Source organism: Miscanthus floridulus, chromosome 19 (assembly GCF_019320115.1).
Source record: "Miscanthus floridulus cultivar M001 chromosome 19, ASM1932011v1, whole genome shotgun sequence".
Taxonomy (NCBI): Eukaryota; Viridiplantae; Streptophyta; class Magnoliopsida; order Poales; family Poaceae; genus Miscanthus; species Miscanthus floridulus.
This window is the reverse complement of record NC_089598.1, coordinates 29,504,379-29,531,416: the sequence shown is the minus strand read 5'-3', so window position 1 is coordinate 29,531,416 and position 27,038 is coordinate 29,504,379. Positions and strand designations below refer to the sequence as shown.

Sequence of the window (27,038 nt, the reverse complement as noted above, 5' to 3'; positions counted from 1 at the left end):
TACCATCGCGGGATACCCCTCGATGGACTGCCGATGATATTCTGTCGACAGTTGTCCTCCACTAGCAGGGACCCTCAGTGTCGCATTGATGTGCCCCTCCTAGCCTGGAGGTCGTGGAGCAACGTGCCCCGCCTTCTGGCGGTGGGATGCCTTTCGATGCTCAGTCGTCGCCGTTGGGGCGGTCTCGTCCTGGCCCTGTCCTAGGCCTGCTAGCGCCGAGTGGCCCTTCGTCGAGATGGTCATGGTGCCTCGCTCCGCAGAGCTTCAGGCGGTGAAGGACGCTTTGTCGCTCGCGCTCGTCGCGATGGTTGGCGGGACCAGGCCACCGATCTCCCCGACAATGGTGCGCGAGGAAAGTTGTCAGAGGAAGTCCCCCCGCGACTGGTATTTCTACACATGGTAGTAGAACCTTGCTTATAATATTAATCTCACGGGGTTTCTAGTATTTTTGTTGTCTAGCTACTCATGGTGCTAAGGATAGTGTTAAAAGTGCAACTCTGATTGGTATCACGCATCAAAGGTTAATTCTTTTACACCTTAGCATCATTGGTAGTAATTACTCTCCCAAATTTTCAATCTATGCATATGTGCGAGCTTCAAACCAAACACTCTAGCACATATGTAGGGGGAGCTAATACTACCAATTTGGGTTTGTGGTACTTGTCCAAAATCATTTACATATGGTAAAATTGTTTGGGCAAGCAACATAAATCCAAAAGTATTTAATTTCCATATCATTGTAGAGTTGTCATCAATTACCAAAAAGGGGAAGATTAAAAGGTCCTTATTTGATTTTGGTAATTGAGTGACAACCTTAGATGGACTAATATGTGTTTCAGTGAGATACACATGTAATTAGTCCACAAGTACACTTGTGTGAGCAACTCATGTCATGACGGTGAAAAATAGTTTAGATCTGTTGCAAGGCTCACACATGTGATGAAGGAGCTCATTGCATATGAGACATGACATTGAGTCATGTGACTAAGGTGAAGAAGATCGGGACAAGACTTGATGGACCGGTTCAAGCATGAAGGGCAAGTTGGAGGCTTTGGAGCGATAGACCGCGTGGTGGTGAAGCTTGAGCAAGACTTGGCGTCGATGGACGAAGGCAACGGTGAAAAGCAAGTGAGGTCAAGATCAATGAACCAACAAGGTCACGTGATGATATGAAGTGGATCATATCATTTGGTGATTGGTTGGTACATGTATTGCATCAACGATGGAGGAGATGGAATGGAATGCGCAAGGCAAAGGTATAACCTAGGACATTTCATTTCATCGGTCATAGGTGTGTAGAGAAGTTGATGACTAGGTTTATGATAGATGGTCGTACTATTAAGAGGAGCAAACTTATTTGCATATCGGTCATCTAGTGCCACTTGAGCGATCTAACCTTGCATACGTGTTAGGATCGAGTGGCATGGTAAATTGAGTGACTAATCATTTGGGAAATGTTTGTGAAAAGCTAACACACATGCACAAGTTGGTGATCACTTGGAGGTGTTAGCACATTTGTAAGGGTGAAGAAGTTGGTGAAGAAAAGGAGGCGAAACCGGGCTCGGGGTGCTGCCTAGGTGGCACCGCCACCCCTTGTCCGGTGCACCGCCACCCCTGTGACAGTGTCTGGCTAGTCTTGGCCAAGGAGTGTCAGGGCTAGCACCGTCGTGCCTTGTCCGGTGGCACCACCACCCCTTGGGCAGTGCCCACCTGGCCTTGGTTCAGAGCAACAACAGTGGAGGTGGTCACCGCCGGTGATGGTGTATACCATCATGTGCAGGGCGGTGCACTGTCGGGTGCTGTCCTATGCCACCGCCGTGTTTTCTCGAGATCAAGAAATGGAAAGGGGGGGCTCCGCCATGGGCATCGTCGTGCCATGTCCGGTGCACCGCCCCTTTTATCTAGAGAGGGGGTGTTTTGGGTGTTGGCCTGGGTGGTCACCGCGCACCCCTCGGGTGGTGCCACCGCCACCCCTGTTCAGTGACCAACATTTCTAGCTATTGGAATTTGACTGTTAGGAGGGGCACCGCCGTGTCCGGTGCCTAGCACCGTCATGTCCAGTGCCCTCACAGAAACCAGCATCTTTGCTCCAATGGCTCTATTTGGCTTGGGGGCTATAAATAGTGGTGGAGCTCGGGCTTGGGCTGGTGGCTGAGCACCCTTAAGCCTTGGTGGCTTGTGTAGGTGTGCTTGGATGCCCTCTAACTCACTTGTGCTTGCAAGAGTGCGATCCGATTGTAAGTGAGTGCAATTTTAGTGCGTTGCATCGTGAGGTTGCATCGAGTGGCACTAGGTGATCGAGTTACAAGCCTGTGGTGCTTGTTACTCTTGGAGGTTGTCACCTCCTAGATGGCTTGGTGGTGGTCTCCATCGAAACACGCAAAGAAGATTATGCGGTGCTCTGGAGAAGTGATTATGAGGGGATTGTGCTCACCCAACGAGAGCCGCAAAGAGCAACTCTAGTAGGGCGAGACGCGAAGGGCGACAAGTGGTCCGGCCAGGTCAAGTGCTAGAGCTTGTGGTAAGTACTCCACATGGGAGAGTGTGACCTCCATGTCACCACTAGCAAGAGGACCGGCAGCAACCTTAGAGCTTGTCTCGACGGGGACTAGCTTGGTGGCAACCAAGTGAACCTTGGGATAAAAATTACCGTGTCATCCTTGTCTTCTCGTTGGTTTGCATTTCCCTTTCATAAGCTTGTAATTATTTTTATATACATTACGCTTGTGTAGTTGCTCTTGTAATTAGTTAGCTTATGTAGTTTGCTAGTTACCTTCTTGCTTGTGTAGCATAGAAGTAGCTCTCTTGCGCAACTAATTTGGCTTGAGTCGCCTTGTTAGTTGCATTGCTTAGTTTGTGTAGCTAAGTAATTTACGCTCTATAGTTTGGCTTGTGTAGCCTTGTTATTAAGCATTGCTAGTGAGCTTAGGGGCTTTGAACGCTTTGCATCACTAGTTGTGTAGGAGCTCCTCCGGTTGCTTAACGTACTAGTTGCATAGGTTTATGTGACCTTGCAAGCTAGAATTGTTAGGTGAGCTCTAGCTAGCCTAACACGTTTGTTGCCTTTTTAGGATCTTTATAAGGCACTTAAAACTTAGATAGAGGGGTGTAGTCTTTGCTAGACCGATAGTTTTAATTCCGCATTTGTTTCGGTTAGCCGCCGTAATTATTTTTAGAAAGGACTATTTATCCCCCTCTAGTCCGTCATCTCGACCCTACAAACTCCAAACCTACCCACCCACCCCCATGGTGGGCAGCTGCTGGCATCACCCGAACTGGCTCCGCATAGCTGTAGTGTTTGCTCATGCAGAAGCTAGGAGTTGTTGTGGCTTCGCCAAGTGTTGACATGGAAACAATGCGCAAATACAAGGCGACCTTCTAGGCATCGCTCTCCACATCCAAGCAGGAAGCGCTCTAGCTGCTCTTCGGAGGCGACTTTGACCCAGTGGCCATGAATTTGGACATGATCGGGGTGGATGGGGATGTGGCCTAGTGCCCCCTAGGTGCCTGTCTGTCCATGTCGCTCTTTAGTCCCCAATGACATCAACAAACAGTTGTTTCATGTGGAACGTGTGTGGGTTGAATGGAAGCACGCGTCGTAACATCATGAGAGAGTTCCTAGTCCAGCACCAGGCCTTGGTTGTTTGCTTGCAAGAGACTATGGTCTCTATAGTCTGTAACGCTTTAGCTAATGAAATCCTAGGTAGCACGTTTGACTACATCTTTGTCCCCGCTGTAAATGTCTCCGGTGCACTATCGAAGGCGGCTTCTTTGCCGAGTGCCTGAGGTACTCGGCAAAGGCCAATATACACTCAGCAAAGCCTTTGCCAAGTGTTACACTCAGCAAAGGGCAATTGGTAAACAGTTTATCGACAAAGACCTCTTTGTCGAGTGCACTTTATCGGGCACTCGGCAAAGGCTTTGTCGAGTGCCAATCCGACACTCGGCAAAGAAAAGTGGCCATGACGGCGAGTGCCACCATGATGGCAGCTTTGCCGAGTGTCAAGGTCAAGCACTCGACAAAGGTACCCGATTTATCGAGCACCATTGACTTAGACACTCGGCAAAGGTGGCCACTTTGCCGAGTGTCGTCGACAAGACACTCGGCAAAGTGGCGACCTTTGCTGAGTGCCTGGACCATGGCACTCAGCAAATCTATGACGTTTGCCGAGTGCAATGGCCATTGCACTCGGCAAAGCATGTTCCCAGGTAGTTCCCAGATGGTCACTTTGCCGAGTGTCATGGCCATTGCACTCGGCAAAGTGACTGAAAACAACCTTTTTTATTTGTTTTTTACATCCCATCCAAACAAACAGAAGATATATATAACAAACATCACCAACATCACATATATATCATCAACATCACATATATATCACCAACACCACATATATATCACAAACATCACATATATATCACAAACGTCACATGTCTCACAATATATCACAAATAAGTTCACAAGCAATCCAAGTGCTCCATCATCGTCAACCACAATTGCAAATAGAAGTATCATTAACAACCACAAGTATCATCACTGATTTGGTGAAGGATTCACTGAAGCATGAGGATCGTTTGATGCTGCCGATTGATTCTGCACAAAGGAGAAGAGATTGCATGTGTGAGACAAGTTAAATATATACCATACATGAATAAAACTTTCATACTCCACTAGGTTTGACCGTAAGCATGAACATACAAACTAAAACATTTATACTCATAGGAGTAGAATAGTGAGGAGGTGGAGGTGGAGGTGGAGGTGGAGCGAATAACGAAGGTGGCGGAGCTACACCCGTAGCGGTGCCAAGACTTTGCATGTACTGAAGAATCTCCGCCATCCTCCGCTGCTCGGCCTCCCACTTGGCCTCCACCCTCTCCATCTTTGCCTGCATCTGCTCTCGTATCCTCTCCTCTTGTTCCAGCTGGGCCTATAATATATTCACCCCAATGTTACAATAATGCAAAGAAAAGGTATGAAAAAACCAATGAATGACAAATAAACCAGGAATAACCTTGAGTGCCTCCACCCGATGGTGTGAAGTGTCCTACCGAGGTCGTATGGCTAGGCTCCTGCTCGTGCTGCTTGCTCGAATCTGGGAGAGATTGGGAGTAGCGGCCAAGTCGATTGCGTCGTCACCAATCTAGTACCGCCCATGCTTCTTGCCTCCTCCCACCCTCATGATGACTTCTCCATCAAGGTCCTCGGTGCTTGGATCGTACTCTGACCCATGGACCTCCCTTGCCATCGATGTGTACTCACTGAGGCGGTTGTGGACGATCGCATTGCTGTACGCCTCGGGCCCATCCTCCAGGTTGTAGTCAACGTCAGACGTCGCCTTGCCCTTGTGGGCCATAGCAAATGCCTTGAAGATGGAGCAAGGCTGGCCACCATGTGACGCCGACTACAAGAAAAAATGCAAGATGATTAGAAATCATGCAGAATTGAGCGTTAGAATAAATAAATGAATTTGCGTACCCATGTTTCTACGTATCCGCTAAGGCTGCGGCTGCCTTGATGGTGTGCTATACCTAGCATCATCAAATGCCGCTCCTGGCACAAGTTGTGTGTCTCCTCCCACTCGCGTGAGCACCACCTGTCCACCATCTATTCCCAGCACTAGGGATGCACGGCGCACCAATAAGGAATCATCTATAGGCCATCAAGTACATGACATATCAGAAGATGAAATTAAGCCTACTTAATCTCAAAAGGAATCAGTATTAATGTTCTGTATTTATCTGCAGGTACTGGTCCTAGGTCAGCGTCATGGATCTTGCATCTCTTTTGGTGACCTTTGTTCCAAGGACGGTCCCGTGATAAGTTACGGTGGCCTGGATACGCGCCTCGTAATGCATGTCCACGATGAGTTTTTTGCAGCATTTGGTAGCCACCGCATCCGTCCTGGCCTCATGTCTGTCCTGGCATCTAAAGAAATCCTGCATACAAAAACGATGTATCCATTCATTATTTTAAGAATGTATTGAGCAATGTAGTGCAAGGAAGACTTACCCACAGCTCTTGCTTCACTCGCTCCGCCTTGTTGTTGAATACCTTGTGTGCCCGATCTGCAGCATCGGGGGTGGCGGCGTAGTGGTCAAACGAGTAGGCCGGCCCCGTCACTCCGGCGTACTCAACCAGGCCAGGGAAGTGCTCCTTGCATAGAAGACTGAGGATGCCATTGACTTGGCGTGTGTGACCACCTCCACTCGCCACAATCGTCCAGTTCCTGCCCAAGTGATTAAGAAAAATTATTAATTTCTATTTTGATTTTCAACATATCATATAAAGTAGTGATAACATCTAAAGTTACTTACTTTTCCCCCTTGGGTTGAATCAGCGGGCGTCTCTCGCGAGGTATTGGTCGCTAAGGGAGGCTCACGGCACCTCGCAAGTAGACGCTCGACGAACTAGAGGAAGCGGAACCCCCCGCTATCGCCTCATCCTCGTCGTCCTCCTACGTGTCCTCCCGTGCCTCCTCATCGTCCTCCTACGTGTCCTCCTGTGCCTCCTCGGCGTCCTCCTGGGGCACCTGCTCCTCCTCCTCATCCTCACGCGACGGGGCGACAGGCGAAGACTCCCTCCTACGGCTGCTCCTCCTCCTACTCTCCCCTGGTGCAGCGGTCCTTGTCCTTCGGTACAAGGACGTTAGCTTCCTCATCCCACCGCCCACCATCTTTGTTCAATCACCTGCAATTAAAAAGAGTAAACCAATAAGCACAGATAAACAAGAAGTACTGAGAAATAGATGCAAAATAAACAAAACGTAATTACAAAATAACATACTATTACATGTATTAGAAATAATCGTCATGATCGGGATTAGCTGGATCATAAGTCTCATCATCACTATCAATCATGTCGAAATAATCAACACTATCCGAATGAGCAATGTTGTCATTGTCATTGTCTAAATGTAATTGCTCAAGCATTTGTAAGTCCTTCACATTTTGCACCTCATGTCCAGCGTCCTCTTCAATAACCGTTTCATTGTCTACTTCCATTCCGATCATTTTAGTTAAGTCTATCTCAAACCTTCCTTCTAGTCTCTCTTCTTGAAAGAACTCTCTATCATATGTGTTTGGGTCTAAGTTGTAATATTCATCGTTTGGGACAAGCACTTTACCGTGTGGCGATACCCTGTGCACAATATCCCAACCCTTAAGATGTCTTATGGTTTGACACGCATATGGGAGATAATAAACTTGTGTGGCCTGTTGGACCACAATATAGACATCGTCTCCTGTTAAGATAGAATCATCTCGAATTTCGACTAGCCCAAGATTAGAATATGTCTGTCTCGTTACTTCAGGATCAAACCAATGGCATTTGAATATGTCGGGATTAAAAGGTTTGGAACCATGAAACTTGAGTTCGTATATTTCTTCAATTCTTCCATAATACTCAACCTCATCAACACCGGGCGTAAAAACTCCGGAACTTGTGGTTCTTCGATTGGGCCGACTCTGCTCGTAGCTTGTTGTGCGAAAGCGATATCCATTCACGTCATAACCAGAAAATGACCTGACCCTATAGGCAAAGCCATAGGCAACCTGTCTCAACTCGGCACGCATAGACGCATCCCTCTGGCCCTACAAGCTCAAGCAGGATACATTGTTATATTATTCGCACGTACGATTAACTTGGAATATCAAACTAAGTACGAGCTAAATTGGACGGTACCTTTTGTTTGAACCAAGAAATGAAATTGGGCATTCCATTTCCCGCACCCTGTCTAAGAAGGGTATCTACCTGCTGTGGGGTAGGATCCCTTGATTGACACCAGAATTCATGAAGAAATTCTCTGTACCAACGAGAAACAAGGGGGTTGGATGTAGAATAGTGACGGCGTATTTAACAAGTTTGTTGAGAACTTACTGCATGTACGGCGCCACTTCATCAAGGTTGGTCAACACGTATAGCATGATATGGCGCCACTCTTCATGATTCAAGGTCTTGGGGGTCGATGCACTTGCGCTTCCGAGTTGCCCTCGAAAAAGGCTGAGGTTTGATTTATTTTTGCCAGCATTGTAACGAGGGGGTGGATTATGCACGCTAGGGAGGTTGTTACCATAGTATGTTGTTGTGAAGTTCGCCACCTCCTCCAGAATGTATGCCTCTGCAATGGAAGCCTCGATTTTGCATTTATTTCTACATGTCTTTCGAAGAACCTTTAGACATCTCTCGATTGGATACCACCAACAGCCCTGCACGGGCCCCCCATTCGTGCCTCATATGGGAGGTGCAAAATCAAATGCTGCAGCGGATTGAAGAAGCCGGGTGGAAAGATCTTCTCTAACTTATAGAGCAACACAGGTGCCATTCTTTCCAAGTCAGCAATCACGGTTCGAGATAACTTCTTGTCACAAAGCTGGCGAAAGAAATAGCTCAACTTTGTCAGCACTAGCCAGACATGCTCAGGGACATAGCCTCGAACCATCGCCGAAAGAAGCCGCTCAATCCATATGTGGTAGTCATGACTCTTCATCCCTAAGACTCACATAGTAGATAAGTTCACTCTCCTCCTTAGATTAGCTGCATACCCATCTGGGAACATTAACGTCTGCATCCATTCTAGTACTTCCCTTCTTTGGGGCTTGCTCAAGACAAAATCGGCCTTAGGCCTTCTCCATGTCTTGCCGCGACTAGGAGGCTTCATATGTTGGTTTGGTCTATCGTATAACGTTGCCAGATCCACTCTAGCCTTAACATTGTCCTTTGACTTGTCAGGAATATCCATGATTGTTGCCCAAAGTGCCTTGGCGACATTCTTTTCAGTGTGCATTACATCAATGTTGTGTGGAAGGAGAAGGTCATCAAAATAGGGGAGCCAAGTCAAGCCCGACTTATGAGTCCACATATGTTGCTCTCCATATCTCACAAAACCACCTTCTGGATTGACCATGAGACCATCTATCTGTTCACGAACCGCGGCACCAGTCATTATCGGTGGTGTAGGGTCTGTCACTACAACACCTTTTGTAAAGTTCTTGATGTCTCGTCTGAATGCATAGTCAAGAGGGAGGAATTGCCGATGTTTGTCGAACGATGAATACTTACCACCCTTCTGCAACCAAATGAACCTCAGACCTTCCTTGCATACTAGACATGGAAACTTCCCATGAACACACCAGGCGCAGAATATCCCATACGCCAGGAAGTCATGCAGGGAGTAGTGGTACCAAACATGTATTTTGAAGTTTTTCTTTGTAGCTTGGTCGTATGTCCATACCCCTTCCTCCCAAGCACGGACCAATTCATCAATCACAGACTCTATGAACACACCCATATTATTCCCCGGGTGTCCAGGAATTATCAACAACAAGAATATGTTCTGTCGTTGAAAGCATACGCGGGGGGGGGGGGGGGAGATTGAGGGGGATAACAAACACGGGCCAACATGTGTATGGGGCAGCCATCATTCCATAAGGATTGAACCCATCTGTTGCTAGTGTAACACGTACATTACGAGCCTCTTTAGCTTTCTCATGATGAATGCCATCAAAGTGAGTCCATGCTTCACCATCGGATGCATGTACCATCCTATCAGGATTATATCGTTTACCATTTTTGTGCCATGTCATCTGTTTCGCGAATTCCTCGGTCATGTATAGCCGTTGGATCCTTGGTATGAACGGAAGGTGCCGTAGGATTGTCACGGGAATGTCAAGCTGCCTCTTCTGGCCATCACCAGAATCTACCTTCAGGAACCTAGAGGATTTACACTTTGGACAGTACTTTGCTTCCATGTATTCTTTCCTAAATAGGACGCACCCCTTCGGGCAAGCATGTATCTGCTCATACGACATCTTAAGTGCACGAAGGAGTTTCTGTGACTCGTGCATGCTCTTTGGCAGAAGGTGACCCTCCGGAAGCAGGCTGCCAATAACTGTCAACATACCATCGAAGGCGTCTCGACTCAGGCTATACTAGGACTTTAACGCCATTATGCATCCAATGACATCCAGTTGAGAAACCTTTGTCTGGCCATGAAGGGGTTTCTGTGCCGCGACAAACATGTCGTAGAACACCTTTGCGGTTGCCTCTGGCTCCTCCTCCGTACGTCCTTCAGCGAACTGTGGCTCGTGATAGTCATTTAACATGTCTGCTACCCCCGCATCAGCATCATAATCCTCGACGCGTGGTCTCACCACCTCCTCTCTCATACGATCGGCTTCACCATGGTAGACCCACCAGGAATAGTCTGCCGTAAATCCATTCTTCCAAAGATGTTCCCCCATGACCTTCTTCGTTTGTCTTTTCCTATTTGCACATTTGTTGTAGGGACAACAAATTTTACTCGCTCCTTTAGCAGCCATGCCAAATGCCTGTTCCAAGAAAGCGTCGGTCTTGTCGATCCATTCATTGGTGACCTGACCCTGACTTGCGCGGCCCGTGTACATCCACTCACGGTCCTCCATCCTCTAACATATATAGCGATAAGTAATATAAATATCAATTGCATCTACACGACGTTCCTACTATCTAATAGGTGAGGATAGGTCCTAATCCCACGCGAGGATACGTATATGGGGTTAGTTTCCATGCTCTACTCCTATCCGAGACAGAATTTCGGTAGCACCTCCCTATTGTTCTCCAAATACACGTCCTGCCAGGGAGAGTGTGTATCCGGAGAACAACAGGGAGATGATGCCGAAACTCTGTCTCGGATCGGAGCAGACCATGGAAACTAACCCCACCTACACATCCGCAGGCTGTCCAAAAAACATGGACAGTTCGAAACATATACGGTTTTAGATGTGGAAATATCTACATATTTACAACCGTATCTCTTTCGAACGGGAGACGTCTAACTGGGTTACATGATCTACGACCATGATATGGAAAGAGGGGTTATACCTAGGGTGGCGGTGGAGTCAGGCTAGCGGGGCTATGACGGGTCGGTGCAGTGGCGAGGCGACGCGGTGCAGGCAGACCCGCAACGGTGAGGAAGGCGACCGGGGTCGCCGAGGTACTCCGGCTCCGCTCCGATGGGCTCTTCTCTACAAAAAAAGAAACATAAAACTGTCAATACAAAATTTCGGCAGCACCTCCCCTGCACGGTGAGGTTTTCAAACCTGCAAGAAAACCAACGGCACAATGGCCGACATGCACATATATATGAACGGCACGATGGCCAACATGCACAAGATTATATCCAACCACATATATATAACAATGTCACAACCACTCCGACGACTACCACCACTGCTACTCTACCACTACTACTACCGCAACTACTAGTAATACTACGACGACGACGGTAGGGCATACCTAGTGGGCGTCGTAGGGCGGCGGTGGTGAAGGGGCCAGGGCGTCGGTGGACAAGGCAACGGCTGGGGAAGCGCCGGAGACGGCGTGGGCGCAGGTGGGGGCGGCGGTGGCACGGGCGCGGCCGGCACTGGTGCGGGCGGGGGCGGTGGCTGGGCTGGCGCCTCCTTCTTCTTCATCCTCCTCCTTCTCTTCCTCCTTTTTCCTCCTCTCCTCCTCCTCCTCTCTTTCTCCTCCTCCTCCGACGGCACGACGCAGGGGGCGGTGCGGGCGGCGGCAGTGGCGCTGGCTCGGGGGCGTGCGTGCGGTGTGTGGGCCGGCTGGGCCAGGAGGTTAAATCCCCTCTTTGCCGAGTACCCCCGATCTGGCACTCGGCAAAGTTTTTTTTTATTTTTTTTAATTCTTTGCCGAGTGCCACCTGGCCAGACACTCGGCAAAGAGGGGTTTTTTTTTTTAAAATCTTTGCCAAGTGCCATAGGTCCTGACACTCGGCAAAGAGGCTCCTTTGCCGAGTGTCTTCTCCTGACACTTGGCAAAGAGGCTCCTTTGCCGAGTGTCAGGAGAAGACACTTGGCAAAGGATTAACGGCGGCTGCCGGCCGTTAACGGCGGCGGCCCTTTGCCGAGTGTTATTGTTTGACACTCGGCAAACTTGGTCTTTGCCGAGTGTTATTCTTTGCCAAGTGTTTGGCACTCGGCAAACCACATTTTTTCCGAGTGCCATTTGTTTGCCGAGTGCTTTCTTTCTGGTACTCGGCAAACAGCCTCTTTACCGAGTGCTCGATAAAAAACACTCGGCAAAGTCTGGGACACTCGGTAAAGAAGCCGTCTCCGGCAGTGATGGTATTCTACTCGGTTGGCACAAGGCGCTCTAGACTGCATCTCAGGTCATCCAAGGGCATTTCTCCTTGATGGCCAAGCTCGTCGGGCCATGATCCCAGGACCCCTGGTGGATCACCGTCGTTTAGGGCCCACAGCATGATCAAGAAAAGGCCGAGTTCCTCACGGAGCTGCTGCAGTTCAGGGAGGCCAATGATGGGGCTTGGCTTGTATGCGGCGATTTTAACATGATTTATCAGGCTGTAGACAAGAACAACGATCGGCTAGAGCGTCGAACCATGCGAAGGTTTCGTTCGTAGTCATGCGCGTCTCCAGGAGGTTGAACGGATTGGAAGGCGATTCACGTGGTCCAGTGAGCGGGACAGGACAACTCTTGAATGCCTGGACCGCGTGCTTGCCTTGGTGGAATGGTTCGACTTCTACCCAAACCACTGTCTCAAGCCGTTGTCGTCTGACTGTTCCGACCATTGCCCACTTCTTCTACTCATGGACACGGGTCCTAGGGCGAAACAAAGATTCAGGTTCGAGTCATTCTGGGCAAAGATGCCAGGCTTCCTGGACATGGTTGCCCAAGCCTGGTCGCTACCGCCTAGTGATGTAGACCCATTCAGAGAGTGCTAGACTGCAAACTTCGCAGCGTCGCCAAGGCCCTTCAGAGCTGGAGTAGCTCCAAGATTGGCAGTGTCAGGTTCCAGCTTGCGCTCGCATGTGAGGTCGTGCTGCGCTTTAACGAGGCTCAAGAGTGCAGGGACTTGACTGCATAGGAGGCAGAGCTACGAAGAACACTAAAACTGAGAATCCTGGGTTTGGCCTCCCTGTCGAGAACTATTGCTAGGCAGCGCTCACGGCTGCTGTTCCTTGCTAAAGGGGACGCCAATACAAAGTTCTTCCACCTGTAGGCTTGTCACAGAGGCTGGAAGAATAGGATCGAGTCGCTTTGGGTTGAGGGGAGCGAGTTGGTCAGGGAGGATCACATGGCGCAAGCGCTTTATGAGCACTACAACTCCATCCTTGGCTCCTCTTTTGAGTGCACCAGACGTATACACCTCAGTGCCATCTGCCTGCCCGTCGCTCGAGACCTCGAGGTCCTTTTCAACGAAGAGGAGGTCGGCGTAGTGGTCATGGACTTGCCAAACGACAAGGCGTCGGGTCCCGATGGATTCACGGGGCTGTTCTACAAGAGGGACTGGGACATCATCAAGGCAGACATCATGAACGCTTTCTATGCGTTCTAGGCACAAGACGGGAGGAGCTTCTCTCACCTGAACGACGCCTACATAGTACTGCTCAGAAAGAAGGCACACCCTGCAAAAATCCGTGATTACCGCTCGATCAACCTGATTCATAGTATCAGCAAGTTGATCACCAAGTGCTTGGCAAACCGTTTGGCAACAAAGCTCGACGCACTGGTCAGCCGCAACCAGAGCGCGTTCATCAAGGGGCGCTGCATCTAGGATAACTTTCGGGCTATGCATCTATCGTGCAAGGCGCTGCACGCCAATCGCATGCCGTGCGTGCTGCTCAAAATTGACATCACCAAGGCCTTCGACACCGTGTCTTGGACGTTCCTGCTTCAGGTGCTCCAGCATATGGGCTTTGGCCGTTGTTGGAGGAACTAGCTATCGGTCATCCTAAGTTCGGTGAGCACAAAGATCATGCTCAATGGCCACGCAGGGAGGAGAATTTGCCATGGTAGGGGTTTAAGGCAAGGTGATCTGCTGTCCCCGATGCTCTTAGTCCTTGTCATGGAGGTGATCAACCACACCATCCGTTGGCAAAACAGCGAGGGCCTCCTTACCCAGCTCGGGACAGCGGCGATCACCCAAAGGACCAGCATCTATGCTGATGACTTGATCGTCTTTGTGGTTCCCATGGAGAGTGATCTCGTTGCACTGAAGATGGTGCTCCAGATCTTTGGCCTTGCGTTGGGCCTCTTTGCCAACCTCGACAAGAGTGTGGCGATGCCGTTGCACTGCACTGAGTCTGGCATTCAACGGGTATAGGACGTCCTCTCTTGCAGGATTGAGGGCTTCCCAAGCCATTACCTGGGGATCCCTTTGTCCATCTTCCGGTTGAAAAAGGGAGATGAGTAGGCGATCATCGTTTTGATTGCCGCTCGCATTCCACGGTGGAAGGGGAACATGCTCATTGTCGCCGGTAGGATGACGCTCGTCAAGGTTACGCTTTTGGCCATCCCAGTCCACATGTCCGTCGCACTTTGCCTCTCTTCCTGGGCGATCGATTGCATCGACAAGCTGCGGAGAGCGTTCATTTGGGCGGGCGCGGACTCGGTTTCTAGGGGGTGTTGCAAGGTCGCCTGGCCAATGGTCTGTAGGCCACGAGACCTAGGTGGCCTAGGCATAGCGGACCTTCATCATGCCGGTGTGGCACTCCGGGTTCGGTGGCCATGGCTCCATCGCGTCGATCCTGAGCGTTCTTGGGGGTCCCTACCAGAACACGAGGAACGCATGTTCGCAGCGGTCTTCGAAGCGGTCACGATCTCTGTCTTGGGGAACGACGAGTCCACACTCTTCTGGATGGACAACTGGCTCCAGGCGTCCAGCGTGTGACGCATCGCGCTGGCGGTGCCAAAGAGAAGACGGCAAACCTCCGTCGCTGCGGAGCTCCATGGAAGGGCCTGGGTGCCCCACATCGCCGGGCTAAGGACCATGAGGCTCATCATTAAATTCACCAGCCTATGGAACATGGTGGAGCAGGTGCAGTTGTTGCCCCGCGTGCCTGACACGTTCAGCTGGCGGCTCACGGCGGATAGACAGTACTCCGCGTCGTCAGCCTATGACGCGATGTTCGCTGGTTCTTCTAGACCGCTTGGGGCAAAGTTGATTTGGAAGGCATCGGCGCCTCCGCATGTCAAGTTTTTCTTCTGGCTCGTCATGCATGGGCACTGCTGGACGGCGCATAGGCGACACCACCATGGTTTGTGCATTATCTGTGACCAAGCTGCGGAGACGATGGACCATCTAATCCTCGGCTGTGTCTTTAGCCACGAGGTTTGGGATTCATGCCTCCGAAGTTTCCTCCTTCATGATCTGGTCGTCGTTCAACAGGAGGAAATCATGTGGTGGTGGACGACCTCCAGGAAGCGGCTTCCCAAGGAGTTACGCCATGGTTTTGACTCACTTTTGCTTCTCGTCGGCCGGCTCCTGTGGAAGGAAAGAAATGCTGGAACGTTCAACCGCGTCGCTTCGTCACCGGCGTAGCTGTTGGAGTTCATTGAGCATGAGGTCTCGCTTTGGTGCGTGGCTGGATATAGGCAGCTGGGAGCGCTTGACTCGCGGCGCCGATCCGTCAGATTACGTAGTTCTCTCTACTCGCAAAATTAGTGCCATGTAATCACAATCACGTGCGAGTTTGGGAGGGTGATGGCTTGGGCTTTGGTAATCTTAGGTTTATCATATCCCACAGTTTTGTAAGAAAACTTCTCAATCCTGCTTAATGAAAAACGTGCCAATGCACGCTCTCAGAAAAAAAAAGATTTAACTTTTGCTACTATTTATTCTTTAATATAAGTGGTCTGTTTTTTTTGTTTACAAGAGATAATAAGGCCAAATTTATTTTCCTTATTTAAAAAGACAGTCAAACGATGAATGGAGATTTGCAAAGTACGCCAATTACTTTATTATTATTATTATTGTTGTTGTTGTTGTCGTTGTTGTTGTTGTTAATTCCAATTCAATTCCTGTGCTAAGTTTGTTATTCATTCATGTTCGCTTGATCGTTTCTGTGGCTTATAAGTAGGGATGAAAACGGTACGGATATTTTCCGACCGTATTCGAAACCGAATCCGTTTAGAGGGGTTGAGATCTATCCGTATCTGAGTCCGGATATCCAACATCCGATACCGTATCCATATCCGAATACTCAAATCACATATTTATGATGTCGATATCCAATCGTATCCTATTCGACATAGTTGACACTATCCGTATTTGAATCCGAATCCGGACTGAAATATGAAAACAAATGTAATATCGGTGATATCCGTCCGTATCCGATCCGTTTTCATCCCTACTTATAAGTCGGCTGATGTTGTTTTGTTGTGAGAGAAAAATACTGTATCATGACCGATAAACATAGCTACATATCCTTTTCTCACTTAACTCCACTTTTCATTTAAAGAATAGGCGCTGCATTCACACTGACTAGCGCACACAACATGTCTAGTATAGAAGTACAAAGTACAACTAGCTCCACAAATTCTCATGTACGTGCATTGTGGAATCAATGAACCAGTAGTTGCACGTAATAAGATATGAAAATCAATATGTTTTTCATATTGTGTCATAATCTCATGTATTGGAACCTTTTCTTCCCTAGGCCACTCATAAAGTTGTCTATCTGATTCACAGTCGATACAATTTTGTCATGTCAGAAAGAACTTCCAGTATCTTGCTCCTAAAAGCCATTTCCAAATCATTCCAATCACTTTTATACTTTGTTTTTCTCTTGTGTGTTTGTATTGAGAACAATGTCCTTTCTTTTTATTCTTCTTTGTGTGATTGTGTCCTCCCTTGTTCAGATTGGCTGATTGGATACACGAGTATATCTTTTCGTTCGTTTGGATTGATTTTACCAAGTGTGGAAAAATTGTAAGTTGAGATAGGAAGTTGCTCTTAGGCTATTGTTATATACTCCATAATTACCATGAGACGTCCATTTAATGAAATTTGGATGTTTATAATCTCTATATACTTATATAAAATTTGATTTTGCACTAGTGTTTAGCATCAACATCATGGGCACAATTATCATCAAAGTTTGTTTTTTCTGCTCCATCCGTTGTCCAAGCCTCGTAAGACCGATTTTCCATGGGTCCACGTGAGAAGTTGTTTCCTTTTTACACGTTTGGTAAAAAAATAATATGCAAAACTGCTTCCTAAAATTGTTGTATATTTTTTTACCAAACAGCTCCTTATTATTATGGTGAGATCTAGTAGTAACACAAATTTGAATTCTACACTATTATCTACTTTCATACTTGTTCCATCTGCATTTGATTATTTTTTTCTTATGGCCCCGTTCGCTGGTCTGAAACTTGGCTGAAACTGGCTGAAAAATATTGTTCTGGCTGAATTAGTGTGAGAGAAAAACACTGTTTCTGCTGAAAAAACAAGCCAAACAAGCCGAATATGGGATAAGTCGAACATGGCCATAATCTTTTAACAGATCTAAACCGTTATAGTCTTATATGATCGATTTGATAAAAAAAAAGTTTACGATTGAGAATGGAAGTTATTACTTTTTTCAAACTTTACTTAGTGCCAAAGCTCTCGAAAGAGCTCCCGCTTCGAATCTAGAAGGCCCATATCTAAGATTTTGCTTTTGTGTGGCTCTGCGTGAAATCCAAAATAAGGCCCCTATATGTTGACAAATAAAAAAACTAAATTAGGTTCCATTATATAACGACATATAATTTTCAACAATAATAACTACAATAGATATTTAACAAACCCTCTCAAATATTCACGGAACCAACAAGCAAGAATGTACGCTGTTACCTATTCGAGAAGTTAGACGAGAATGAAAATTGAAAAGGCATGTTGGTAGAGAAGAAAAAGTGTAAATTAACCAGCAGCATGAAGGACTTATTGCCCGATTGGTGTTAGGAAGTGCAGCGTCGTCTTTGTCGGCCGTCATGGTGCCACTTGCGGTGTTTGTAGTGATGGTCGACGCCAATGCGAAATGCATTGAATTTATCGCGTGAAAGCGAGTAGTTATGGTAGATTACTGGACTTGAGAGTTAGAGCATTGCAATGGAGTCACATAAATCGGTGAACACTTGCACGGTAATCCTTGTGAGCCGCATCAAGAAGCTGAAAAAACAACTCGTGCTTAGACTAATTGGGCTTAAAATAATTAGACTTAATATAATGACCAATTATTGAGTAGGGGGTCTAATTTTTTAGAGCCCCGTGTGGTCACGCCACTTGGACCGGCCTTGGGTACTAAACAAACATCACAAAACAGCTTCGACTAGGAGCCAACATCCTGGTTTCGCTTCGACTAGGAGCCAACATCCTGGTATCCCTTCTACAAAGAAACGGGACTGTTCCATCCTATTAACCAAACATTCACGTGGAATAACTCCACAGTAAAAAGAGAGACGGAACCGCCCCATCTTAAATAGTCCCCAAACCAAATACACCTAGAGATGCTCAGCGGAAGGGATGTCCTAATCGTCAATACCGGTAGAACAACGAACTACATGCAAGGATGCAGGTGAGTACTTAATGGTGGTTCTTTTTGAGTCAACTAACTAATCACGATCAAATATCATTTAAATTTATTTCTTACCTCGCTCAAATTTGTGAGAGGAATTCTGGAGGAATTTGTGAGAGAAAAACACTGTTCCGGATGAAAAAAGAAGCAGATCAAACCGGTTTTAAGGGCACGCGAACGGAGCCATGTGAAATACCATTCTAGTTCATTTAAACAAAATTTTGGATTGGCCCAATTATACGAACGAAGTAACAATAACTTGCATCACTAACTACGCGGCAGGTCTAGGAGTATGCTCTTCTGCCCCCAACCGGAAGTACTCAAACGGGCGACCGTTGAGACCTTTGCTGTACGAGTACGCGACGAACTCTAGGCGTGACGCTCTTGTAGAGCGGGGGATCGCTGCCATCCGTGATGGGTCCATAAAGCCCCGTAGATCTCTTCGTGTCCGCGTTGAAGAAGCACGCCACCGATACCCTCTGGGACTATCCGTGCTCTGGTTCGCTAGGACCCGGTGCTCCACGCTCCTGAACCGGCCGTTGCTGACAAGCTGCACATCACGGGCGATTTTTTTTATTTTTAACAATTTTTTAAAACTATTTTTAAAATTGATAATGTTTTTTTTCTTCAAAACTAACACTTTTGGACGTGTCTCTTTGCATGGCGCGGCTAATTCACGTTGCCGCGCTATGCATGGCGGCGCGGCAGGGGACACTCAACGGTTGTGGCGACCGCTGATGTGGCAGGTCTGACGCGCCACTCGTCACGGCGCGGCGGGCCTACCACGCCACGCATCACGGCGCGGCAGACCCCTTGTTTCCTCTCTCTCAGTGTCTCCATTCTTAGACGAGAAAACACGCCGCCGCGACTCCCGCCCGCCCCGCCGCCGCCACGCCACGTCCGCCGCGGCCGCGCCCGCCCGGCGAGCCCACGTCCGCCACGCTCACCGCGCCTCGCCCAACGCGCCCCGTCCGGCGTGTGCCCATCCTCCCTCACTCCATCTTCATCTCCCCTTGTCTCGTTGCCTCCTTTATTGTCACCGCCACCCCTCCATCTCCCCACTGCTGCGCGCCGCCCGTCCTCGTCGCCGCCCCTCCATCTCTCCGCACTGTCTCGAGCCCTGAAGGACATTGCTGCGCTATCCATCGTCGTCCCCCAGAAGGGGGGATTGCCGCTGGCCGACTGACCATTGTCGCCGCCCTCCAGAAGTAGGTCGCTACCGGCCGGCCATTGCCGTCGCCGGCCATCTCCTTTCCATTGGTGGATTGTGGTGACCCATAATCTCTGTCGAGGTAATGCTCTTCTGCATCTCCATCATTTTTTTTGCTAGGGTTAGGATTCAAATTTAGTTTGACTAGATAGAGATTTATATAATTAGTTAGCAAAGATATTTAGTGAAGTTAGTAAATATAAGTTATGTATAGTTTTGCAGTTAGCTAGATATGTATAGTTAGTAAAGTTACTTAGTATAGTAAGTATATGTATTAATATTAGTGTGTTTAGTGTAGTTAGTTAGAATTATTGGTATAGGTATTAATATTAGATTAGTTAGTATAGTTAGTTGGTATAGGTGTAGTTAGTATAGGTGTAGTCAGTATAGTTGGTATCCATGGTAGGAATCTTTGCTCCGTTTGCAAAGAACCTGGTCACAAGGCTAGCAGGCATAGTGTGGTAGAACCGCCTAATCTAATGCCTCCTAAGAGTACTTGTCTTCCATTAGACACTAAGTACTCAAGGGATGACACTAAATTATGCAGTCTCGTCGAGCACACCCCATGGAAGAACCCGAAAATCAACATTTTTCAATAGGATCATAAATAGGAGAATAAAACTTACAATATTTTAGCCATTTCTTACATCACTTTCCACGCAACATCAGAGTATAACATTTATTGTTTATAACCGTAGAATATAACCATGTTATCAGAGTTTCAGTGGAAATAAAATCATTTAATGACAAGTTAAACCTTAACATGATGATCCGTTATATACATCATAACAGGTTATAAGTTTTTCCATTGTAAAACATTTTGGGTGGAAGTTTCAAATAAACTCTATGTCCGCAACGTTAAGAAAATCCTCGCTGAGCCTGTCAGGAGGTTTCCACACACAAGTGCCCGCTCCACATGTTCCTATCACCTGCAATAGGGTAGAACAAACTTTGAGTACTCAATTGTACTCCGCAAGACTTACCCGTCAGGAGGAAAGAAAAGACTCCAAGGATATGCAAGGCTATCTAGCTTGGGGATTTATTGCATCTATAGGAGCATTACTAAATGTGCGTCCTTATATTCAATTTTATTAGCAGTCATCATTAGTTCATTAACTAACCATTCTATGTAAGCACCTATGCTATTTTCAAGCAGGTGATAAGCAATCAGAACTATTTTACCATCTTTCATATTCCAGTTCTTACTATGATGCTAGATCGTAGCTATGTCGTACCGTATTACACGACGATTCGCGAACCAATGTATCCCAGCTGGGTACTTCAAAACAAATACCCCACTTGTACCCCAGGCATAAGCAGGACGAACCCACTACTCTCATGTCAAGGGTTCTAGGTCTCCGTCCAAACTTGAACTCCAAGCCCCCACACCTGAGTCTCGGATTCAGTGTGGTGCTTAGACCTCTATCATCCCCACCTCCAATCAGTCGGTCCGGAAAGAGCCAGAACCCACGATAAAGAGAGCAACGAGCCTTTCCGCCCGCATAAACAAGTATGTGCTCAGGATAATAAGTCTGTGACCTAACTAGAATCCAATGCAACAGACGGTCCTCAATCGACATAGGCGAAACAAATGCAATCCAAGCCTCGCTCGAATGCCTAACCAAGTCCAGATCCAAAGTACCATTCCGCTCGGTCTCCAATTATCATATATATTATATGTGATAGTAATACAATAACAACAATAATATCTTTCCTATCTCTCACGAGTGACAGGTAATCACTCGGCTTCTATCGGATCCTATAGCATAGCAATCTACATGATCCTGACATACTAGTAGGACTCATGGGATAAGGATATATATATATATATATATATATATATATATATATATATATATATATATATATATATATATATATATATATATATATGCAAGTGGTTTTCATTCAACTCCTTAAAACTTAATGCACAAGCATAAGATAAAGTGCAGAATAATAGGGGTTATGCATCGGGGCTTGTCTGGGTAAGATATAACAAAAAGTTAGCATTCTATCGTGGTGACACGATCATCAGGCACCATCTTTTCCGCTACTTCGAGCATCCCCATGACCCATCGTTGTTCCTATTATGATATACGTGGATGCAACACATATATGTAAATAATCAATGACAACCAAAACTCTTAGAAATTCGATTGCGCCTCGCAAGCTAACGAGATAGCTCTAATGTGCTAGGTTATATATCTAGGTTGTCAAACTAGGCGCTAATTTCCCACAATGTTTTAGTTATAAAATCCCTAGGTGTTTCGGCATTTTATTGATTTAAACTTATATTTTTGAACTAGGGATCATTTAGCTACCTTAGCAAACTAATTATTATGGAGCTACAAAAATTACAGTGAGCACATAATAATGTTAGGAATCTACTGTAAAAATTTCATGGCCAAAACTATTACCAATTTACCACAAAAATTCCTACAATTATTAATCTAAATGACATTAAACACTTTCAAATGATTTAATAGACCTTAGCATCAACACAAACATGTATAAACTAACCATACTATCAGATAGATAGCATTTTTAGGAACTCAACAAAATTTATTTCACAATTTTTGGACACTTATATGAATTGATATTAATTATCAAAGATCAGCCCAGAAATAAAATGATATAACTATTTCTAATTTCTCAGGAAAAAGAAAAAGCAAATTCGGCCTCGCGGCCCAACGAGGCGTGGCCTACGACAGCGCGGCCCACACGTGAGGGAGCCCACGCGCGCTGACACATTTGCACAAAAGTCCCCGCGCTTTAACGAAATCGCACGTCCACTATGCACGCTATTCACGTAGTTAGCAATTATGCACTAATGACCCTATAATAATTCACCTTTGCATCGGGGAGGTCACAGGCACCCCCGCGCTCACTGCCATGGCAGACACGGGCATTGGCCGGCCACATCGGCCACATAAGGTTCTCACCGGCCTAGCTAGTGGGCCGACCTCCATCTACGGTCCTAGCGTCTATGCTAAGCGGGGGGTACGGGAGCAATGGAGCTCTCAGAAACGGTGGCCACGGCAAGCGATCGCTCATGACAGTGGCGCGGTCACTTTGGCCACCCTAGACCACCGCACACCTATCTAGCTATTGTTAGAGCATGCTTAGCTTACCCTGGACTCGGTCGTAGCATTCGTTGGAGCCAGGGGGTGGCAGAGAAGGCTGGCCACGTGCAACCAGAGGGGTACGGCGGTGCTCCACGACAGCACCGCCACGTCAACTATGGTGTGAAGGCAGTAGTGGTGTGTAGGGTGAAGTGGAGAGGGACGCAAAGCTTGTGATGTGATTTGTTGATCGTGAGAGACTCTAGGGGTGGATGACCGCTCTCGGCATTTGCCGATGCAGTCTTAGAGGCTCGGCGGCGAGCGACTCCAAAATTAGAGTTCGTCGTGACCCGAGTCAAGGCAGGGTGGGGTCATGTGGCTAGATGACTCATAGGCAGAGCCATAGAGGCAGTGAATCGACATGAGGTGACATGTATCTACCGAATTTAAGGAAGCGGCTACGTCGTCCATGGCGACAGGGAAGAAAAAGCCAAGGAGGGGGAAGAGGTAGGTTCGGCTTGGTCTGTCCTCGCCTTGGCGGGGTGCAGTCGATGCTACCAAGGCAACACGTGCTCAGGAACCAAAGCCAAAACATACACATGTAGGCGGTGGGGTAGCGTGGCATGCGCGGCCACGACACCGTTAATGGAAAGGCAACGGCGTGAGATAGCAAGGGGCAAACCCACGTGCTCGGAGACGCGACGGGCAGCAGCGTCCTGATGCGAGACCCCAAGAGCAGCAGCAGCAGCACAGCACGGTGATGTGACGACAACGACAGCAGCTGCGCTATGACACGGCACGGAGGGCAGCAGCAACGCGACCGTGGCGGCATCTAGAGCGGCAACGCGAGGTAGGGCAATGGGCATGGGATGGGGTTAGTGGCCTGCTAGATCAACCTTAGCCAAGCCAAGGCGGCTTGACCGACCCAACACGACGGCATGGTGCACGAGACGCAAGCAAGTGCATGGCACGAGGTGGCCACGTGGTGACCACGCCCACGGCGCCCGACCGCTCGAACTACGACATGCACGAATTTTAAAGCTTCAACCACGACCCATCTAGCTCGGTTATGACCCAACCAACTCGGGCAAGCTAAAGATGGTACCTAAGGCTACTAGATGGATCAAAATACTCAGACCAAGGCAGACTAGAGAAGAAAATATGGGCATGCCAAGTTGGTGCCGCCAACCGGTGCCCAAGACCCTAGACTAGCTGTCCAAACGTCATTTTCTCGCTTTTTGTATCAATTAATTGATGATTAAAACACATACCAACTAAACTAACCCCTATACCATTGGAAAGTACTCACTTTGATGCAACCAACGGTACCAAAACATGAAACTAATGTTTAGGCATTTTTGTTAAAATTTAAACAACAAAATAGCATTGTCTATTATCATTTCAGACTTACAAGAAGTCCATGTTCGATTAGTACTAACCTCCCCTAACACTTTTGATTGAATTTTTAAAAGGTCTAAACATTGCCAGATTCAACTAACAATTGTACCATGACCTAGCCCATACTACATACTAACTCTTAGAAACATAATATCTAAGCACTTCCTAATTAATTTGTCCAATATAATCTGCAAAAGAAGGATACTTTTAAACATGAGCTCAAGTGCTTGTTGGCAACGAAAATGACCCTTCTAAATTCCACGTTTGATTTTTTGAACTTCCAAAATTACTAACTAGTAGTATTTATTCTCCAAAAATTAATGTTGCATTTCCATCTACTACACTTACACTCTAAACTTTATTCAAGTACTACATACAAATTATATTTAACTTTTGTTTATAAAAAAATGTTTTTCATGCCAAATAGTTAAAGCCACGTATTATATTTTTCTTATTAGGATTTTCACTAAAGGTTTTACGCACTAAATAAATTAACTTAGGTTTTTATTTGATTCCTCTCAGCCAGAATAGTAAGTCACATAAGAGTTGTTGATTATTTCATGTGAGTTTTTAAATCTTAAAAATCGAGGAACTCGTTTCGGTAATTTTCTTAGACCTAAATTTTGGCGCTAAACAAGCTCATAACACCAGGGGTGTTACACATAGAAGACAAGGTGAAAGCTTTAGTTTGGTTTTGGTGAATTGATAAAACCCTAAGTGCTAACCTAGTTTATCAAAGTGATTATGAGATAGGTAGCACTACTCCAAGTGGCAAAGCAAATGAAGATCATGACATGATGATGGTGTTGTCATGGTGATGATCGAGTGCTTGGACTTGGAAAAGAAGTAAAAGAAAAACAAAAGGCTCAAGGCGAAGGTATAAGTGGTAGGAGCCTTTTGGTTTAGTGATCAAGGCACTTAGAGAGTGTGATCACATTTAGGTTTGATAACTGTACTATTAAGAGGGGTGAAACTCATATCGAAATGCGGTTATCAAAGTGCCACTAGATTTATAACTCATTGCATATGCATTTAGGATCTAGTGGAGTGCTAACACCCTTGAAAATGTTTGTGAAAATATGCTAACACATGTGCACATGGTGATACACTTGGTGGTTGGCACATTTGAGAAAGGGTAAAGAAGATAGAGTTGAAAAAGGAGTTAGTCGCGCTAGTCACAGAGTGACCGGACACGTCAGGTATTAATGACCGAACTCAAAAAGCTACCGGACATGTCCGGTCGACACACCGGACCCATCCGATGTGAATCAGCAAAGTTGATGTTCAGTGAAACAGTTGATCGAACACTAGGAGCATCCAGTCCAGAGTGACCGGACGCGTCCGATTGGCCTAGAGCGGCTCTAGGAGCTCTCTGGAATCGACTAGACGCTACGTCTCCTGCGTTCGGTCCACAGTGACCGGATGCGTCTGGTCGGCCCTGGGTGCTCTCTGGACTCAACCGAACACTATGGCTTAGCATCCGGTCATTTCTAAACAGCGCGTCCGGTCGGCCCTTGGAACTCTCTAGACTCAACCGGACACTGCGGCTCAGCGTCCGGTCATTTCTTAATAGAGCGTCCGGTCATTTCTTAATAGAGCATCCGGTTGCAGATTGAATATGGTAGCAATGACTACTTCATTTTGAAATTGGACACGTGGCGGTCAGGTAGCGACTGGATGCGTCCGGTAGACACGATCGGTGCGTCCGGTGCACACAACCTGCGCGTCCGGTCGATGCACAGTCAGCCCAATAATTGATCCAACAACTCTATTGTTTTGGGGTGTCTATAAATATCGTTTAGCCGGCTCAAGCTCACTCTCTTGGCCATTTGCATTGATATAGCAACCTTGTGAGCTTAGCCAATGCCCTCCCACTCATCTCCATCATTGATTCATCATCTTTTTTAGATTGGGAGAGAATCCAAGTGCATTGCTTGAGTGATTGCATCTAAAGGCACTTGGTGTTCGTGTTTCACTTTGGGATTCGCTTGTTACTCTTCGTGGTTGCCTCCACCTAGGCGGCTTGGAGTAGCGAGGATCATTGAGCGGAGGTTGGTGATTGTCTCTAGCTCCAATCATGGTGATTGTGAGGGGTTCTTGACCTTCCCCCGGTGGAGAGCCAAAAGGTACTCTAGTAAATTGCTCATGGCTTGTGTGATCCTCATGTTGTGTTAGTTGTGCGACACCCTATTGAGGATTTGGTGGGTGATGCCAATCTGCTCGTGAACCTCCAAGTGAGTGAATCGCCACAACGAGGACTAGCTTGCCAGCAAGCAAGTGAACCTCGGTAAAAAATCATTGTGTCATCATTTGATTCTAAGGTGATTGGTCTTCTTTGGTATTCATTCTTATGATTGATTGGTTCATTCCTTGACTCGACGGTATAACCATTTTGCTCCCTTTCTCTTTATATTACCACAAACTAGTTGTCAAGCTCTTTAGTGTAGCTATTTGTGAGGGCTTGTAGTTTGGTTAGTGTGGCTCTTTAGTTAGCCTTTGAGAGCACACTAACTTAGTGTAAAGACATAGCCATTGTGTGGATAGAGACTATATAAACTAGAATTGTGGTAGGTGGCTTGCATTTTTAGTAGGCTAGCGCAACACTCGCTTCGCCTCATATTTGTCTAACCGGTTTGCTAAGTGTTATTGTAGAAATTTTTAATAGTCTATTCACCCCCCTCTAGCTATTAGGACCTTTCAAGTGGTATCGGAGCTGAGGTCACTGTGATTTGAGGCTTAACAACCTTCAGTGTAAAAATGGCTCAAATCAACAACACTAAGAAGCCACCCCAATTTGATGGCACAAATTATCCATATTGGAAGTCAAAGATGACCACACACATCAAGTCAATCAATAGAAAAGAGTGGAAGGTGGTAGAAACCAAAATTAAGATTGATGATCCAAAGAATCCCACCACGGTCGAAGAAGTGCTTCTCCAAAACAATGACATTGCTCTAAGTGCCATTCATGATGCAATTGATGAGAGAACATTTGAGTAAATCAAGAACATTGAGATGGCTCA

The 27,038-nt window shown here is 46.9% G+C and overlaps 1 pseudogene; it reads right to left on the bottom strand.

Annotated features, from left to right (window-relative positions):
- Window positions 1-18,616: 18,616 nt before the first annotated feature.
- Window positions 18,617-27,038, bottom strand: part of LOC136525803 (DIBOA-glucoside dioxygenase BX6-like) — a 45,866-nt pseudogene continuing 37,444 nt past the window's right edge.